At 43.0% G+C, this 19,666-nt stretch overlaps 1 long non-coding RNA gene across 3 annotated transcripts in view; it reads left to right on the top strand.

The window, feature by feature from the left end:
• Positions 1-449: 449 nt before the first annotated feature.
• Positions 450-19,666, top strand: part of LOC138759943 (uncharacterized) — a 35,493-nt gene continuing 16,276 nt past the window's right edge. The window contains exons 1-2 of one of the 3 annotated variants that reach the window (XR_011355261.1): positions 450-692; positions 5,368-5,526. This is a non-coding gene — a long non-coding RNA (uncharacterized lncRNA). Of the gene's footprint in view, positions 693-5,367; positions 5,527-5,762; positions 5,856-19,666 lie in introns of those variants that run through there. The other 2 variants (XR_011355262.1, XR_011355263.1) reach the window with 2 other exon arrangements.

Below are 19,666 nucleotides of genomic sequence, written 5' to 3'. Positions count from 1 at the left end.
TGATAATCGCTATATTTTCACCCACAGTGGGGTCACAGGTTCCATCTACTTTCAAGATGTAATAGAAGTCACCCACTTCCTCCACTATAGCCTCTGTCACTGCATTGCTGAATGTTGTGACGGGTGTACATGGCATTGGGAGGGTTCGTTTTCACCACCTCAGCCAATTCAGAGTCCTTTTTAACCATATAGTCCAGTAAAGAGAGGAAAAGTCCATTCCCCCTACCCCACAACATGTTATCAAAAGCTTCTATTTTCCTTTGAAAAGGCAGTTGGTTTTCTGCCAAAAATCCAAGAACAGTCCACTTATCCTGTTCAGGCTTGGCTGTTCAGTTGTCTGTGGGTGTGTAGTGTATAACTGAGAGCAGTTTTTTCTATCATGTGTGCAGTGTGCACACTTTCACTTTTGTTTTGTTTCCCTTTGGAAAAACATTGTTTTGCGTAATGATTCTGCCCTTTGCACTCATTACAGATTTTTCCATAAGCTGGGCATTGTTTTATTGCATGTTGAGTGCCACATCATTTACAATTGAATGTCTCTCCACATTTTTGATATTTCCTATATCTCATTTTATGTTTATTTGTGTGTCCAGACACTGTGGCTAAGACTGTGCCTTCATCGGCATTGGCTTTTGAACTATCATTGAACTTTTGCGCATGGTGTGTGGCATATCTTCACAGCTCCAGTTAAGGTAAGCTCTGTCTCTCGTAGAAACCTCTCTCTCACTTTCTTATCACTTTCCAAACACATTTTCATCACAGATCATTGAATCTTGCAGCGATCCAAAAATTGCACGTTCTTGCTTTTAGTTTTAAGTCAGTTAAGAAAGAATCGAAGTTCTCTCCCTACAACTGTGTGTGTGAACAAAACATGTACCTCTCAAACGTTTCATTTTCCTTTGGTGAACCATGTTCATCAAACATCTCGATAACCTTGTCGAACTTGCCCTGGACAGCTGCCTCAGCAAAAACAAATTTATTGAAAACCTCGTATTTGAGGTCCCACTCAATAAGTAGCAGTGCAATGTTCAATGCATCAGGGTTGCTATCAAGTCCAATAGCTTGCAGGTACAGCATAAATCATTGTTTGAACAACCGGCATTCGTGGTTGACATTTCCAGTCCAATTTATAGCATCAGGAGACTTTACACTCTCCATTGACTGATTCTCACTCTGTACACTCCTGATGTTTCTTCCACACCTGGTCAACACTCCTGGTATTATCTAATTTCTTTTATTGTAATAAAGAAACTTGGATTCTGTTATAACAACTATAGTAGCAACAGTTACCCACAACCTCATGGAGCATCCATTTTGAATATATTCCTAGCTACAACAGCCCATTTCCAACTCTCTCAAGTGGTCAGGATTATCATTAGCACTCTATCATACAACTCCCAAGAATTTAAATTTGCTTACCCTCTCCACATCTGACTGGAATGTACACATCTGGTTTTCCCTCTTAAAGTCCACAATTATCTCTTTGGTTTTGGTGGCATGGAGTGTGTGAGGTTATTGTTAGCACACCAAGTTTTCAATCTCTCTCTTGTATGCTGACTCACCACTCCTTTTTAAACAATCTGCTATTGTGTATTGTCAGCAAATTGTAGATGGTGTTGTTGTTGTACACTACCATAGGTGTAAAGCAAGTAGGGCAGGGGGCTAAGAACTAGCCCTGTGGTGCCTCAGTATTGATGGAGATTGTGAAGGAAATGTTCTTACCATCCCTCAGTGATTGTGGTCTGGAGGTGAGCAAATCTAGGATCCAATTACACAGTGGGATGTTGAGTCCCAGGTCTTGGAATTTTCTGATTAGTTTTGAGGGGATGATGGTGTTAAATGCCGAACTCTAGTTGATAAAGAGCATCCTGATGAATGTATCTTTGCTGTCCAGGTGTTCTAGTGTTTTGTGTAGAGTCAGTGTGATGGCATCCACCATAGACCTGTTGCTGTGGTCTGCAAATTGGAACAGATCCATGTCACCTCTCAGACAGCAGCTGACATGCTTCAAACCAACCTCTCCAAACACCTCATCACTGTTGATGTGAGAACTACTGATCAGTAGTTATCAGTAGTCACTCTTCTTTGGCACAGGTACAACTGAAGTGAAACATGAAAGTCTGCAGATGCTGTGATTGAAGTCAAAACACAGAAATGCTGGAAGAACTCAGCCGGGCTCACAGAGTCCGTAGGAAGTAAAGATATATTATTGATGTTTTGAGTGTGAGGCGTTCGTCAAGGTATGAGTGAGAAAAAACAGCCATCCGAATGAAATGCTGAGGAAAGAATGGGAGGAGAAGGAGTACAGACCAGCAGGCTAAAGGTCCAGAGTGAGCAGAGGTGTCCAGGTGGAGGAAGAAGGTTTAAAATGAGAGAAGGGGTCTGTAGGCGGGGTACAGAATCCTGAAGTGGACTCGGAGACAGAACTGATAGAAGAAGAATTCAGCATTCTGGCGTGCACAGATCTCCGTTAGTTGTGGGCCAAGGGGGATGAAGGTGAGGCTTCTACTGAGGACAGAGTATTTTGTCTCCGAGAGGAGAAGGTCAAGGGGATGGTGAAGATTAGGCAGGGGTTAGGGGGATGGTTAATGTGGTGGAAGATGTAGGGGGAAGGTGGATAGGGTGGATCAGGAGGTGGAGAGTAAGAAGGGTCCAAGGGAGGGAGGATGGGGAAGTCAGTGGGGGAGGGTAAGAGGGGCTAGAGGAGAGAATGCTATGGAGACTTGGTTATGTAGTCTGTTGAAGCCATGGTGAGTGTTTGTATTGGAGGCTTAGTCCTGTTGGTTGTTGTGGTCATGATGAGAATATGTGACAGAGACTTGGTCCCGTGAGCGACCAGGGACAGGGTGGGAATGTGTGATGGAGGCTTGGCCCTGTAGGTTGCTGGAGCCAAGGTCCAGACCCGTGTTTGAAGCTCGGTTCTGTGGGCCACTGGGATCAGGGTAAGAGTTCACATCATAGTCACTGTCCTATAGGTAGCCAGGGTCAAGGTAATGGGGCCATATTGGAGGTCACAGAGATGGCAGTCTCCAGAGAGACGAGCTTCCAATCCTTGAATAACACTAGGTGTGTGAAGAACCAGCAGTTGAATGCATGGATCTGGTAGAGGATTCAGTGTAGGAGAGGTCCACGGCATATCATGGTGATTGAGGTACAGAGCTGTGGTAGTGAGAGAGCAAGGGTCCACAGGTATCTGCATATCGAGGTGAGGTTGGTCCATAGAATGGAAAGCAGGAAAAGCAAAGAGTGTAGGAGTCAATGCAGCGCAGGTACCTGAGATCTTGGTGGGGACAAACTGGGTGCCTGGAACCAGAGCTGGAATCCATGTGACACCAGATGGCTGTGGAGACAAGTCTAGTGAGAACATGGTCATAGAGGTTGAGAAAAGTAGAGAGTGCAGAAGGGGAGCAGTGAGAGACACTCACGAAGAGAGGAGGAGAACGTCTTCAGGGTAGGCATCGCTTAAAGAGATTTTGCAGTTGAGAAACTGAATGGAGTAAAACATGAAAGTCTGTAGATGCTGTAATTGTAGCCAAAAAAACAGAAATGCTGGAGGAACTCAGAAGGCCTTGCAGTGTCCATAGGAGATAAAGGTTTTGGGCCTGAACCCTTCATCGAGGTATGAGTAAAAAGGTATGAGGTACTACTGAGGCCTGTTTGAAACAGGTGGGTACCATGATCTGCCAGACTGAGATGTTGAAGATATCCATGAATATATTGACAAATTGGTCAGCCCAGGTTTTCAGTACTCGGTTGGGTACTCTGTCTGGGCAAGATGCTTTCTTTGGATTCATCCTCCTGAAGAAAACTCAGACATCATCTCAAATACTGACAGTGGATGTGGGGATGTGGGGTGCGCAGTGGTTCTTCCTTGTTCTGGTGGTCAAATTGCGCTTAGAGTGCATTGAGCTCGTCTGGGAGTGAAGCTTTGCAGTTTCCTCCTGCTCTGGGTTTGGCTTTGTAGCACATTAAGTCATTTAGCCTCCGGCACAGCTTTCAGGTATCCTTTGTTGGTTTCATTTTTGTTCAGAATCTCCATTTTGATCAGGAGATGGCTTTTTGTAGGTTGTACCTGCCTCTTAGTAGTGTTCTGGACTTAAATGCCTGTTATCTGGCTCTCAGCAGGTTCTGGATGACTTTGTTCATTCAGGGTTTCTGGGTGGGGAAAACCCTGAACGTTTCGGTGGGGACTTACTTGCCCACAACTGTTTAAATGAAGTTAAAGGGTTAACGTTCGAGGAGTGTTTAATGGATCTGGGCCTGTTCTCACTAAAGTTTAGAAGGATGGGGGGGGGGATTTTATTGAATCCAACTGAATATTGGAAGGGCTGAATAGAGTGGATATTGAGAAGGTGTTTCCAGTCGTGAGAGAGTCTACGACCAGGGGGCGCAGCCTCAGAATAAAATGACATCCCTTCAGAACAGAGATGAGTAAAATTTCTTCAGCCAGAGGGTAGTGAATCTGTGAATGTTGTTGCCACAGACATCTGTGGAGGCCAAATCATTTGGGGATATTTAAAGCAGAAGATTATAGGTTTTTGATCAAACAGGGTCTCAAAGGTTATGGGGAGACGGCAAGTTGATGAAGGAAGAATAAATCGGCCCTGATTCAAATGGTGAGGAGACTTGATGGGCCAAATGACCTAATTCTGCTCCTATCTATTATGCTCTTACAGTTTTATGGTATGGATTTGTGAGCAGAAGAGTATTAGCTGTTTGGACATTATATTCAGCTGGATATGTAGACCAAAGGGTTGGTTGCTATAAACACGTGTGTGATTATAGATTCTGGAATCTAAAACCAAATGCATTTTGCTAGAGGAACTCAGCAGGTTGAGCAGTATCATTGGGAGAAAAAGAATGGTTAACTTTTCTGTCCATCATGTTTCACCTGGTTCAGCAATTCTATCTGGGACTTCAGTCCCGCCCCTCCACCCTGTCTTCTTCACACAGACTTCTCTAATTCGTCTCGATAAAGGGTTTTGGCTCAAAGAGTCAACAGTTCTTTTTCTCCCACTGGATTCTGCTCAACTCCTCCAGCATGCTCTGTATTTTGTTTTGCCCTTGTGATCATTGACTTTCATCATGTTAAATCTTGACATTCTCTAGCATCAACAAAATGGGCCAAAAGGCCTTTTGCATGCTGTATGACTAGTGTGATGATATGCAATTACACCACTAGGTCACCAGGGGTCATCCCGGTGACCTTGTCTATAAAGCAGTCCAGAGCTAAAGTCTCGCCTTCCAGGTTCGTCTTGCAGAGAGACAAGACCTCTTAGTGTACATAGTAGTTTCTTAAAGTTGTCTTATACACGCACTGTCGGTGTGGTTATTGTCAGTACACTATAAGGCTCCTTGTCTCTGCAGGTGCAGCCAGTCATCTGATGGTGTGAATGTTGCATACCAAGCAACCTCTGTGGGTTCCAGTAAGGCCACTCCCAAGATTGCCCTTAAAAGCACATGTTTGTGTTTTTACTACAGTCAACAGCATCTGTGGACTTTTGTGTTTCACTCTTCTCACAATTGGCAAGTACTTTCTCTTCCAGTTCACTAGATTAGGGCTGCACCAAGTTCTGTTTGATGGGAGAATTTATTTTCTGATCTAATTAGGGCAGATCAGGGATAATACATAAGGTTTCAGTGAGGAAAGATATTAACTGCATTATCCCTGAATGTAGTGCACTATTTATTAATTTGTACAAGTTCTGTTCAACATAACCAGCTTTTTTGATATTAATAAGCTGTTTATCACACAGGGTTACAATATGTAATAGGCGCAGATGTCCATTTCTGGCAAAGAGACTTCAACCTGAAACATTGCTTCTTGTTCTCTTCGCACAGATGTTGCAAGACTGGTGATTTTTTTTTAACTTCAGTTTTAACATTATTTGTTTGGTAAATTGCCAAAAAATGTGAGGTTGTCATGTTGCATCAAGGAAAACAGAGCTCCCACAATGTAAGGGTACAGAGCTATTTTACATCGACTGCTCAAATTGAAGGATCATGCATTAAAAATGTAAAGGCACAGAAAAAATATTTAGAGTGCATGAAGATAATTAGAGAAAAAAATGATAATGATAATGTTTATTGTCATGCAAAGTACAAAATGCCCAAATTAATATTTTTTCCAGTTGAACAGGTATTTTGTAAAAAAGAATGACAAAAACAATAAGAAGACAACCAGTAGTATATCTCAGTGGCTTTCAACCTTTTCCTTTCCACTCACATAACATGTTAAGTAATCCCTATGTTATCAGTGCTCTGTGATTAGAAAGGGATTGCTTAAGGTGGTATGTGAGAGGGAAGGGAAGGTTGAGAATCACTGCACTAGACCCAATTGTCACTGAAATATTTTGCTTGATAAAAACTGTGATTGGCCCATTTCCTTTGGAGTTCTGAAACCGTTCATATAACAAGTCAATTAGGTACGATTAAAAGAGTGGTTTTCAAACTTTTTCTTTCCACCCACATACCACCTTAAGCAATCCCTTATTAATCACAGAGCAACTATGACATAGGGAATACTTCAAGTCGTATGTGAGTGAAAAGAAAAAGATCGAGAACCACTGGCATACCTAATTGAATTCTAAGTTATTCTGTGGGCTTACCATGGTTTCAATAGCACATCAACTTCACTGCCAGAGGAGAGAACACCCTGGATCGGGTGTACACCAACTTGACCCTGGTACATTCATGGCTGCACCTCGCCCCCCCCACCCCTCCTACCTTGGTTGCTGGGATCACCTATCTGTCCTTCTAACCCTGGCGTACAGACCACTGGCAAAGCAAACTAGTGCAGTTCACAGGGAGATCAGGACGTAGCTGAGGGTTGGGGGGGTGGGGGGGTGGGGAGCAACACCAGCATTACAGCACTGCTTTGAGATCACAGACTGAGGATGTTTCAGGGAGGTGGTTACCTACAACAGTCATGTAAATTTGGAGGAGTACCCTCCAGCAGTGTCATCAAGTTTGCAGATGATACAACAATAGTCGGCCTCATCAGCAACAATGATGAGTCGCACTACAGAGAAAAGGTGGAAAATCTCATGATATGGCGCGAGAGTAACAACCTGAGTCTCAACTTGTGCAAGACGAAGGAGATTATCGTGGACTTCAGGAGGACCAGAAGCAACCACCCTCCATTACACATCAACAACTCTGTAGTAGAGAGTAGAGATCACCAAATACCTTCATCTAACTAGTGACCTATCATGGACACTCAACATCTCCTCACATGTCAGGAAGGCGCAACAGTGACTACACTTCCTGAGCAGACTTCTGGCCCACATTATGTCAACCTTCTATAGGAGCTCTATCAAGAGCATCCTGGCCAGCTGCTTCACAGTGTGGTATGGTTGCTGCAGGGAAATAGATCGGAGATCAATCCACAGGACCATAAGAGTGGCAAAGAGGATCACTGGAGTCTCTCTCCCCCCCCCATTGACATGATATATTGGGATCATTGCCTGAAGAAGGTGCACAAAATTATTGATAACCTCTTTCACCCTGCACACAGCATCTTTCAGCTGCTCCCATCGGGAAAGAGATACAGGAATATCAGAGCCAGCACCACTGGGCTGGGGAACAGCTTCTTCTCACAGGCAGCGATAATGCTGAATGACCAAAGGAACTGCTCACACTAATCTTCCAAGACTTTCATATTCAAGGAACAATATTTATTTATTTATTTATCTGTTTTGATTAATACGTGTCCTGCATATTTATTATTTGTATCTAAGTGTGTTATGTCTATTGTGTGTCTGCATGTTTTGTACCGAGGACGAGAGAACACGGTTTCATTGGGTTGTACTTGTACAATCAGATGACAATAAACTTGAGTTGAAAAAGTGTCCTTGCAATGGTGTAGATCATCCTTTCTTGGCAACCATCTCCACTATCTACGATACTGAACACTTTAGTGTCATTTGCAACATGCTAATCATGTTTTCATCAAAAGAATGATATGCGTGACAACAGAGCAATGGGCCCAAGCACTGAACCCTGTGGCACACCACTAGTTACAGGCCTCCAGTCTGAAAAACAACCTTCCACCATCACCCTCTGTTTTCTTCCATTCAGCGATTTCTCCTTGGAATAAATAGGGCACTACCAGTAACCACAGAGACAAGCTGAGGAAACTATAGGTTTTAAGACACAGAAGAACCTTGCTGGCCTGGATCCCAGGATAGGAATGGCGACAAGGGAAAGGTGGCTCGACCTTTATGGCCCAGGACCACAGGGGAAGAGTCATAGGGTATGAATCATCCGTAGGTGGCCCAGCTCCATATATACAACCAACAATGATAACTGTATACAATGGAGGAAACATATAATCACAGGATCCCATGCAATCTCACCTTTCAGAGCAGTGTACTGTGGAGAACCTTACCAAATGCCTCTCTCAAATCAGTGTCTACAGCTTGGGCCTTGTCAACCTTCTTGGTCACAACTTCAAAAAAACAGTTAAGTTTGGTGAAATTTGATCTCCCACTTACACATCCCTAATCATCCCTCGTTCATCCAAGTTAACGTATATCTTCTCCCTCCGATTACATTCCAGTAATTTACCAACTACAGATGTCAAGCTCACTGGCCTAAAGTTCCCAGGCTTTTCCTTGCAGCCCTTGAATAGAGGCGTAATATTTGCTACCCTCCAGTCTTCTCACCTATACTTAATGATGTCTCATAAATCTCAGCCAGGGCACCTACAATTTCCTCTGCAGCTGATATCTCTGATCAGGCCCAGGAGATTTGTCTTCCTTCATAACACATCAGGACCTTCAGCATCTTCTCAACTGTAATACTGACTGTTCTCAAGACACCACTATTGACTGTCCCAAATTCCCCAGTCATCGTGTCTTTCTCCACAAAAAAAATAGAGGAGAGATACTCATTGAAGACCTTGCCCATTGTAGCGTGAATAAAAGCTCTCAGGTCTGGAGGGAGAAGAAATGCTTTTTATTAGTTTATGACTAATGTAGGGTTCAACAGTAGTCTTCAGAAGGGTTCTGGGTTTAGGCGGGAAACCAAGGTTATATGTGGGCAGATGGGGGTGGAGCTGACCAGACCATCAGCATAACACCCTACCAGTGAATCCCAGTTCATTGCACCCATCTCCTGTGGTTCCATGCTGAGTTGACCCCATTGATTTCTTAGGGGTCCTTTTTTTTCTCTGGTTACCCTTTTCCCTTTTATTTTCCTGAATTTCCCTCATCATCTAAGCTTCCCTACACTTGCATATCAGACCCTTCACTCTAACAAAAATGTGCATATCCTCAACTCTTGTCAACACACATTGCCGGAGGAAATTTTCCTGAACACATGCAGCAAATTCCACATCATCTAAACATTTTGCACTATAACTTTCTAATCAATACTTGGAAAGTTAAAATCCTCTACTATGGTGACCTTATTTCACCTGCAGCTGGCCACAATCTCCTGGCATATTTACTCCTCTAATTATCGTTAACTATTGGGGGCCTGTAGTACACTCCCAACAAGCCTTTCTTCTTCCTCAGCTCCATCCATGTAATCTCAGCAGTTGACTCGTCTGTAACGTCACCTATGCCAGGACATCCTCCATAACCAATAATGCAACACCCCCATTTAAAACCACCTCTGCCCCTTGTGAAGCACCTGTGCCCTGGAACGTTGAGCTGCCAGTCCTGGCCCTCTCTTAACCAGGTTTCTGTAATAGCCACCACATCCCAGTCACATATGTTTATCCATACCCTAAGGTCACCCACCTTACCCAACAAGCCTCTAGCATTAAAATAGGCACAATTTAAACCAGCTGGAAGTGCTCAACAGGCCAGGCTGCATCTGTGGGAAGAGAAGCAGAGCTAATGTTTCAGGTGGGCGCATTGTGGCAAAATGTTTCTGACCTGGACTATTTACTCTGTCTCTTCCCACAGATGTGGACAACCTGCAGAATATTTCCAGAATTTTCCCCTTTTATATTAGTCAAAGATAACTATCCTTTCATGACTTCATCCTGACTCTGCTCAATCCCATTATTCTTTTTACAGTCTTATTACATTCCATTTCTCTCCACACTGCTGATGTCAGGCTTGTAGGGCAGTCATTCCCCATTTACCTTCTCCTTCCTTTCTTAAGTCATGGGGATGCAATTGTTATCCTTCAATTCAGCTCTAGAAATCAGTGAATAAAATCCAGAATAAGTGCATTTACCTCAGTGTGTCAAACGTTTAACATTCTTGTCACACATATTTTTACAATACATTGAAGTGTTCAACCTAATCACAGAGACATTTCTCTTTGCAAATGGCTAAATTGAACATGGTTAAAAGTTAGAACCAGGTTTTTAAATATAATGTACTGAAGAGCAACAATATACAGATGACCTTGCTGAGCTGGGTCTTTTCAGTCCTCATCATCTGTTTTCTTCATTTTTCATAACATCTTCTTCTGATCCAGAATAGATTCTACCAGTACATTACAAGAGACAACATTATTGGCATTTTGCTTGTCACCCCAGGCAAAACAAAGAACAAAACAACTTACAGCTAAAGAAAGGTAATATATCAAACACAAAGACTGTAAATGGTAGATTCTAGATCAAACAAGGAATTGCAGGAAGTCAGAGAGCATAACTTCTACCTATGGATGCTGTCATTAATCAACTTTTCATTCATCATCTTTTTCTTTAAATTTCCTTCATGTTCTCATCAGTTCCCTTACCTGCATGCTAGAGACCAGTTAATCCACCAACCCATAAACGGAAGCCCATGTGATCACAGAGGTAATGGGTAAACTCTGCACCGTCAGCTCCTGAGATCAAGATTGAATCCAGGTCTCTGGTGTCGTGAGGCAGCAGGCTCTACTTGCTGTGCCACTATATCACTGCATATGGGCAGTGCAGTTCCAAGGGACATCATCAACTCAATCCTCATTTAAGATGGGTGTGCTTCAGAGAAACAATTTAAACAAAAACGTACAACAGGAAAAACAACGTACAAATTATCCAATAGTCTTAGAATGCACTGGTACCAGAGGAATGCCTAGGGTTGGGGGTGCCATATTTTTGATCAGACCTAAACAAGAACTTTTTTTTGTCAAGTCAATGCCATAGATCCCTCAACACTGAAGAAGAGTGAGAGAGTTTTTTTTCTGACGTCCATCCAATGTTCATCATGAATCACAGTAGCTACAGAAGGTAAAGGATCCTGATCCGAAATGTTAGCTAGCCATTCCTATACTGGCTACCCTGGATGCTGCCTGACCACCATAGCATCATGAAACCATAGAACCAGAGTAGACTGCAGCACAGAAACAGACCCTTCAGCCTATCTGGTCTGTGGCAAAGTATTATTCTGCCTAATTCCATTGACCTGCACCCGGACCATAGCCCTCCAGAACCCCCATCAAAATTTTCCTTAAATGTCAAAATTGACCCCGCATTAACCACTTCAGCTGTCAGCTCATTCCCCGTTCTCAGAGAGAAGTTCCCCCAAATGGTCCCTTTAAACTTCTAATCTTTCACCCTTAACCCAAGTCCGCTGGAATGAAAAAAAAGGGTCCCGACCAAAAACATTGACTCTCTGTAAGTCCCCACAGCTGCTTTTGGTTTGCTCAAGATTCCAGCACATCCAATGTCTCTGATGTATCTTTGAGGTGGTAGCACACATTGGTTATAAATCTAATCCCATGAATATGCATAATCTTAGCATCAAATTAAATTAAATTAATCAAATTAAACTAAAATGAATTGAAATAAGACCAATTATTTGGCAAGTAAGTAGTAAATTATTTACCGACTGCTCAATCTACATTGTTTCCACATTCTGGCCATGACCACCTCGTTCAATGGGGGTGATGGCTGCATTTACCTAGGGCAGAGTTTTCAGGGGGGGGTCTAGCCTGTCCATTGTAAACCTCAAGTAGACATGTCCCGAGAATGAGCAGGCCAGAACATGGAGGAAGATGGGCAACCAGAAGGCGAGGGAAGAATTGCCACAACTACAATGAGGTAGAGGGACATTCGCTTGCTCTCTCTCTCAGGTGAGGATGGTTCCCTGTCCTGCTGGTAAAGCTTCACATTGAGTCCTCCCATGATGAAGTAGGTGATTATATTGCAGATGAGTGAACTGATACCTCTGATCTTCAAACCAGTAGTGACCAAGTTCTGGATAATGGCAACTGCAGAGGCATAAATCCATAAGCCAGTGATGATCATTTCAATTCTGTAGTGGGTTGTCCTTTGGGAATATTGGAAGCCTGAAATGATGGCACGGTAACTGTCAGCTTGGGCTGCCAGCGTGACCAAGTAGGACAGCCCTATAAATGTTGGGGCAATGTTAAAAGTCCTGTTCCTCGAGGGGAATGCGTCCAAAGCATCAAAAAGGCCAGAATAATATCAGGAGATGCCTGTTCCCAAATCACTGATGCAGGTACTTACCATGAACAAGATCCTGTTCTCCTCAGGAAAACTTCCTGATCAAAAGGCCTGGCATGACGGATGCATTGAGCATCTTTATCATTGTGGTAAACTAACATGGAAAATAAAAAGCATTACATAGCCCACCCCTCAAACTGCAGTATCAATGCAACCATTTCACTCTCAAGGTGCAGAATAAAGGCTCTCCAATGGTTTTATACTCATTCAGATCAAATTAGTAGTACTCTCCTGTTAGCTGAATTATTGCCTTGAATGTCCTTGTGCATGCTTGATTAGCAGTGACTTCAGATAATCTCAAAGATGCAATTATAATTGCACACCTCTGCCGTTAGCATAGCACTGAAGGGTGTTTTGACGTTGCTCTGTGATTTGTTTATGAAGAGTGAGGCTCGAGTTTCAGAGGATAGGATTACCAAGGCCTTGTTTTTTCCCCCTCTTTGCATTTTTCCTTACATCTTTCCTACATATTTTAAATGTATGTATATGACCTTAAGCTCTCTTTGCTTAGGAATAAACCTGGACAAGCCATTGGTGACATGGCTCATGGTCACCCAGCAATTTGGAAAGATGTCATTAAACTGGTAAAGGGCCCAGAAAAGATTCATGAGATTGGTGCCAAGACTGGTGGGTTTAAATAAAAATGAAAGAAGCTGGATAGGCTGGGACGTTGTCGGAGGCTGAGGGGGGACTTTATAGGGGTTTATAAAATCATGATGTGCATAGATAGCATAACTAATCATAATTCTTATTGCATGGTAGTGGAATATAAAAAAGAGGGCGTAGTTTTAAGGTGAAGGGAAAAGATTTAAAAGGAACCTGAGGTGCACCTACTCACAGAGAGTGGTGGGTTTATGGTACAAGCTGCCAGACAAAGTGGTAGAAGGGGAGATAATTGTAACATTTAAAAGACATTTAGACAGGTACGTGGATAGGAAAGAATCAAAGGGATATGGGCCGATTGGAGACAAATGGGACTTGCTTGGTCTGCGTGGACATTTGTGGTTAAGGTTGTTGATGCAAGTGGATCTTTGTCTTGCAGGCCTGGTAGGACTTTGCATTAAAGAACTTATCTTCAATAGTGCAGCATTCCTTCAGTGCTACAGCACACAAAAACTTACAACAAGAGCATTACAGTGACTGTGGTTCCTTTACTGTCATGTCCACAAACTTTTTAGAAGTATATAAGGCACTTCTCTTAGACAGCAGTGAGGAAGCATAGAAAACATAGAATATAGGTGTAGGAGTAGGCCATTTGGCCCTTCAAGCCTACACCGCCATTCATTTTGATCATGGCTGATCATCCACTCAGTACCCTGTTCCAGCTCTCTCTCCACACCCCCTGATCCCCCTAGTCACAAGTACTAAATCTAACTCTCTTAAATATAGCTATGGAACCGATCTCAATCACTTCCTGTGGCAGAGAATTCGATAAATTCACCACCCTCTGAGTGAAAAATATTCTTTCTCATCTCAGTCCTAAAGCATACAGAAGTGAGATAGATCAGCTGGTTGTCTGGAGCCCTCAACATTAGCAAATCCAAGGAACTGATTGTGGACTTCAGGAGGGGGGAATCAGGTGAACACAAACCAGTCCTCATCGTGGGGACAGCAGTGGAAAGGGTTAAGAACTTTAAATCCCTGCATCAACATCTCTGAAGAACAATCATGAGGCCTCCACATCAAGGCAATCATGAAGGCGGCTCATGAACAGCTGTACTCTTTCAAGTTTCTACAGGTGTAGAATGGAGAATGTTTTGATTGGTTGCATCACTGTCTGATTTGAAGGTGCCAATGCACAGAACAGGAAATGACTACGGAGACTTGTGTACTCAGCCGGTGCCATCATGGGCATCAGTCTTCATTCCATTCCACAAGAAGTGGTGTCTTAAAAAACAAGCCTCTATCCTCAAGGAGACTCACCACTACCTGAAGACGAATACCAATGGTACAGAAACAGCTTCTTCCCCCTGCCACCAGATTTCTTAATGAACAATGAACCACAGTCACTAACTCCCTTTCTCTTCTTTTGCACTAATTTATTTATGTTTTAAAATGTAATTTATAGCAATATTGGCACCCTTCAGTCACACAGCATGAACATTGACTTTACTGACTTCCATCAAACCTGTTTGTCTTTTCTTTCCCTTTCCCTTTTTCCTATCCTTCCAGTTCTTTCACCCACACAGCCATACTAACCTCCCTCCCCCCTCATTGCTGCTGTTCCCTCCCTCCTTTCTCCACCTATCATCTCCTGCCTTGCCAACACCCCCCCCCCTTCCCCCTCCACCCTTTTGTTCAGACCTTCGCTGGCATTTTCTCATTCTTTGATGAAGGGTTCCAGATTGAAATGTCGGTTCTGTATCTTGTCCTTTGCTACTGTTTGACACTGTTTGACCTGCTGAGCTTCTCCAGCATTTTGTGTTTTTACTTTTCACCTATAATGCTGCCACAAAACAACAAATGTTGTGACACATGTTCATGACAGTAAATTCTGATTGTGATCAAGATGAGAGAGACACAGAAGAGAGTCCACTTTTATAGTGTCCTCTGTAACCTATCAGATTGAATGGATTGAGCATTACAATCTTATCCCTAAAGAGGGGGGAGAAAAGAGATGATATTTCAATACACAGTTGAGATTCCTTGGAATTTGGCAAGACACTGCAATAACTGAATTGTGCACAGGAGGGCAGGCATGGTTTCATCTGCTCTGATATATCACTCGGAAGTTGTTTCAGGAATAAAATCTTCAATTTAGCCATGTAATCTGGGAAAAAAAAGATCCCTATAAGAGAGCACCTTCAAAAATGTCCCAGTGGTGTTTTCAGTTTAACCTCTCCCTCAGATTTCTTGATGTGTTCACCATGAAAAAAAATAGTAAGTATTCGGAGTAATGTCATACTCAAAAAAAAATTATCACAGTTGGAGAACATCGTCTTCTCCACGGAACCTTGCAAAGTCGCAAAGTGGCCCCCGACAAGTAATTCTCCGATGGCGAGATCCCACAGAAAAATGTGAAGATTGCTGTGATTTTGGACCTCGGACAGCAAGTTTATTGCCACTTGCACCAAGATGCAATAATAGAAAACACTAGAAAGAAAAGAAAGAAACTCAAAAGGAAAAGAAAACCTGAAAAGAAGAGGCCAAGTGTGTCATCTGCACCAAGTCCTATTTCCATAATCACACTTCTGGCCAAACTGGGATCATTTAAACTTATCCCTATTTAAAAGGGGGGAAATCAATCTGTCTGAGAACTAATGTACCGGAAATAAGGTTGCCACACTCTAACAAACGTGTCATGTTTCCTCTGTAGGTTATATGTGATTTTCTCCATATTCCATCCTGTGATTTTAGCTGGGAGTCGGACTTTTTGATAGGGTTGTGTGCCCCATGATGACTGGAACCAAGATAAGTTTTTGGAATGTACTCACTGTGGTGGGTAGGGGTGGTGTTGGGGCAAATACAGACTTTGGGTATGCATACGTACATGAATGGCTTTGTTTATTGGATTTTGTAAGTCTGTGGGCCTTTTCACACCACATTATAAAATGGAGATTCCCCAGAAATTTTCCCGGGAACCCTCCCGTGAACCTGCGGTATGAAAAGGTCGACCCGAGAATTTTAAACGGGTCTACAGCCCTACCTTATAGGTAGGGCCACGGCCCCAGGACGTTTTCCTGGACCACCCTCTTCTTGCGGTGTGAAGAGTCAAATGGCCAAGCAGGGAAGCCTTGTGATGTCAGCACTTGTGTGCCTGTGTCACGTAGGCAATTAGAATTAAAAGAAACTTACTGCCTGACAACAGCGGGCCACTTCGGCCCATTGTAATGGCAGCACAATACGGAATGGATGGCCGTATTCATTAACCATAATCCCTCACATATCTGTATTTCCCAGAGTGGTTCCAGCTGCGTGAGGGATTATGGGAAAGGAAATCCCATAATCCTGCATTGCACCACTGTCGCGATGTGCTGAAGCAGCCCAAAAGTGCCGGGGTGGGAGTGGGTGCAAGGGAGCGGGCGGGCGAGAAATCTATCAACAGCCAGGAGGGAGGGAGTGGGCGGGCAATCGCGGGATAGACGGAGAACTTACTCTTACTTGTGAATGCGTAGTGTGTCATCGGTTGGGGGAGGGGGAGGGTGGGATTCCCCCTAAATTGCCAGGGAGGGCAAATTCCCAGGAATTTTTCGTAACTTTTTGATTTAATTTATTCATGGTTTGTATGGCTTTCCTCCAGGTGCTCTAATTTCCTCCCACATTCCAAAGACATTCAGGGTCAATAGATTAAATGGGGCTTGTTACCATGCTGGATCTCAAAATTAAATTAAAATTAAAAATTGAAATGAAATACAGCAGAATTCAATTATACCCAATTAACCTACCAACCCAGAAGTTTTTGGAGGGTGGAAGGAAACCAGAGTACCTGGGTAAAACCCACTCAGGTCATGGGGAAAACTACAAACTCTTCAAAGGCAATGGCGGATTTGAACCCAAGTCGCTAGTGCTGTAATAGCATTGTGTTAACCGCTGTGCTATTGGTGCTGCCCTTGTAATCACACTCATGAATCTTCATCCTGACCAGAGGGGAAGCGGGAGTGGAAGAGAGAGTGTCGTTTAATATGTTGGCAGCTTTTACAAAGCAGCAGGAGTTGTAGGTGGAGTCGATTGAATGCAAGGTGTTGTCTGTGTGATGGTCTGAGCCACATTCACAACCCTCTACAGTTCTTTGTGGTTTTCAGCAGTTCCTGTCCCACACCGTGAAAACTATTCTTCTTAAATATAGTACTGTGAGATGTGTAATGTGGCCCTAGTTGATAGACTGATAGATCATGGGACGACAGGCAGATCTAAAAGGAAGAATGAGAATGACAGGAATTAAAATCCCACAAAACCCAATGTTATTTTTATTAGGTAATATGGAAGTGATAAGACCAAAAATAATTTGTAAAGATTGCTTTGGGAGTAGCAAGAAAATGTACTGCAGTAACATGAAAATCAGATACCCATCTAGGTGTGGAGCGATGCAATGCAGAGATGCATTCTTGAGAAGATTACTTATAATCTGAGAAATAAATATAACATTTTTTTTTAATTTGGCGCCCATATTTACAAATTGCGGGAATTAATTTATAGATGTTTTCCCTGAACTTCAAAACCTTGTTAACCTCCTTGGAAGTATTAAAAGATACAAATGGTCAGTGCCGTGTGGCGAGGGGTGCCCTCTGGCAACCAAGTTTCTCTTCTTGTTTTACTTACTTTTCCTTATCTTTCTTTTTTCTATGCTCTTTTCTTATTTCTTTTCCGTTTCTCTTCCTGGGGTTTTGTTAAGGGGAGGGGGTCGGGGATTTATACCATCATGTATAATGGACTTAATGTTAATACTTGATATTTGTATTTTACATTTGGTTATGATTAAATGTATGCAAAATTTCTTAAATAAATTTTTTTAAATAAGAGAATGACAACAACATTGTGCATTTTTATATCTCTTTGGAGCAGCACATGACAGAAGTACAATCACATCTGGAATATTGTGTTCAGTTCTGTCACCTCATTACAGGAAGCATGTGGAAGCTTTAGAGAGGATGCAGAGGAGATTGACCAGATGTTGCCATCATTGGAAAATGAGGCAAGGTTAACAGAGATTTTTTTTCTTTGGAGCGAAGAAGAATGAAATATAAATTAATAGAGAATTACAAGATTCTGAGAGGCATGGACTGGGTTGTTGGCCAGCACTTTTCTTCAGGATGATAGCAGCAAATGCCAGAAGAGGGGAGGAGAGTTATGGGGAGAAGTTGGTTTTTTCAGACAGAGGAGTAGGTGAAGGTGCCTGGAATGCATTGCTGGGGTGGTGGCGGAGACTGGTACAATTGGGACATTTAAAAGACAGGTACATGGATGCTTGAAAAATAGAAGGTAGGGAAGTTTTAAATTATCAACACAGGCACACCTTGAGGATGCATGCGTGGCCTACTACTCTACTCATTATACACCCATGACTGTGTGGCCAGACATAATTCCAATGCTATCTACAAATTTGCCATCGAGGGGTCAGCAGTGAAGAGGGTCAAGAACTTCAAATTCCTGAGAGTCGACACCTCTAAGGATCTGTCCTGGAGCCTCCACGTTAATGCAATCACAAAGAAGGCTCGCCAGCAGCTATATTTTTGTGAGGTTTTGAGGAGATTTGGTATGTACCCGAAGCCTCTCAAAAAACGTATACAAATGTACTGTGGAGAGCATTCTGGCTGGTTGCATCACTGTCTAGTATGGAGGCGCCAACTCAGGACAAGAAAAAACTCCAGAAGGTTGTTAACTCGGCCTGTGACATCACAGGCACCAGACTTCACTCCATCGAGGTCATCTACAAAAGGAAGTGTCGTAAAAGAGTAGTCTCCATCCTCCACCACCCAGGCCATGTCCTCTTCACTCTCCAACCATCACGGGAAAAAGTACAGGAGCCTCGAGACGAGCACTCAGAGGCACAAGGATAGCTTCTTCCCTACTGCCATCAGATTTCTGAATAATCAATGAACCAAAGACATTGCCTTACTTTACGTGCACTTTTAAAAAAAAATGATTGTTGTAAGGTGGTTTTATGAATGTTTGCACTATATGCTGCCACAAAACACTGATTTTGTGACTAGTTCATGACAATAAATTTAGACATATAACACAGTAACAGGCCATTTTGGCCCAAGAGCCAATGCCACCCAATTTACACCCCATTAACCTACTACCTTGGTACATTTTGAACAGTGGGAGGAAACTGGATTCCCTGGAAAAAGCCCATGCAGACATGGGGAGAAGGTACAAGCTCCTTACAGACAGCATGGCCCCAATCGCTGGCACTGTAAAGGAGTTGTGTTAACCGCTATGCCAACCATGCCGCCATTCTGATTGTTGAGTAGGTTTATGCAGGTCAGCACAACATTGTGGGCCGAAGGGCCTATACTGTACTGTAATGTTCTATGAAAGTTTGACACCTAGCCATTCAACAAATTGTGGGGTTTGAGTAAATGGGTTTTGGTGGCATGCACAGACTCAATGGGCCAAATGGCCTGTTCCCAGGCCTAATAACCAAGGGGGAGAGAAAAGCTTTCAGCTCCACTCCATGTGAATATCACAAAGAGCCATTTGTCACTCTCCGCAAAGAGAAGAAAAAGCAGCATAGGTTTCCTTGTTAATCGTGTAACAAGTCACACTGCCCTCATCACTGCAGTGAATGGCATGCAAACAGGATGTTGA

This window comes from Narcine bancroftii, chromosome 4, assembly GCF_036971445.1.
Source record: "Narcine bancroftii isolate sNarBan1 chromosome 4, sNarBan1.hap1, whole genome shotgun sequence".
NCBI lineage: Eukaryota > Metazoa > Chordata > Chondrichthyes > Torpediniformes > Narcinidae > Narcine > Narcine bancroftii.
The sequence above is the reverse complement of the archived record's forward strand: the minus strand, read 5'-3'. Positions and strand labels throughout refer to the sequence as shown.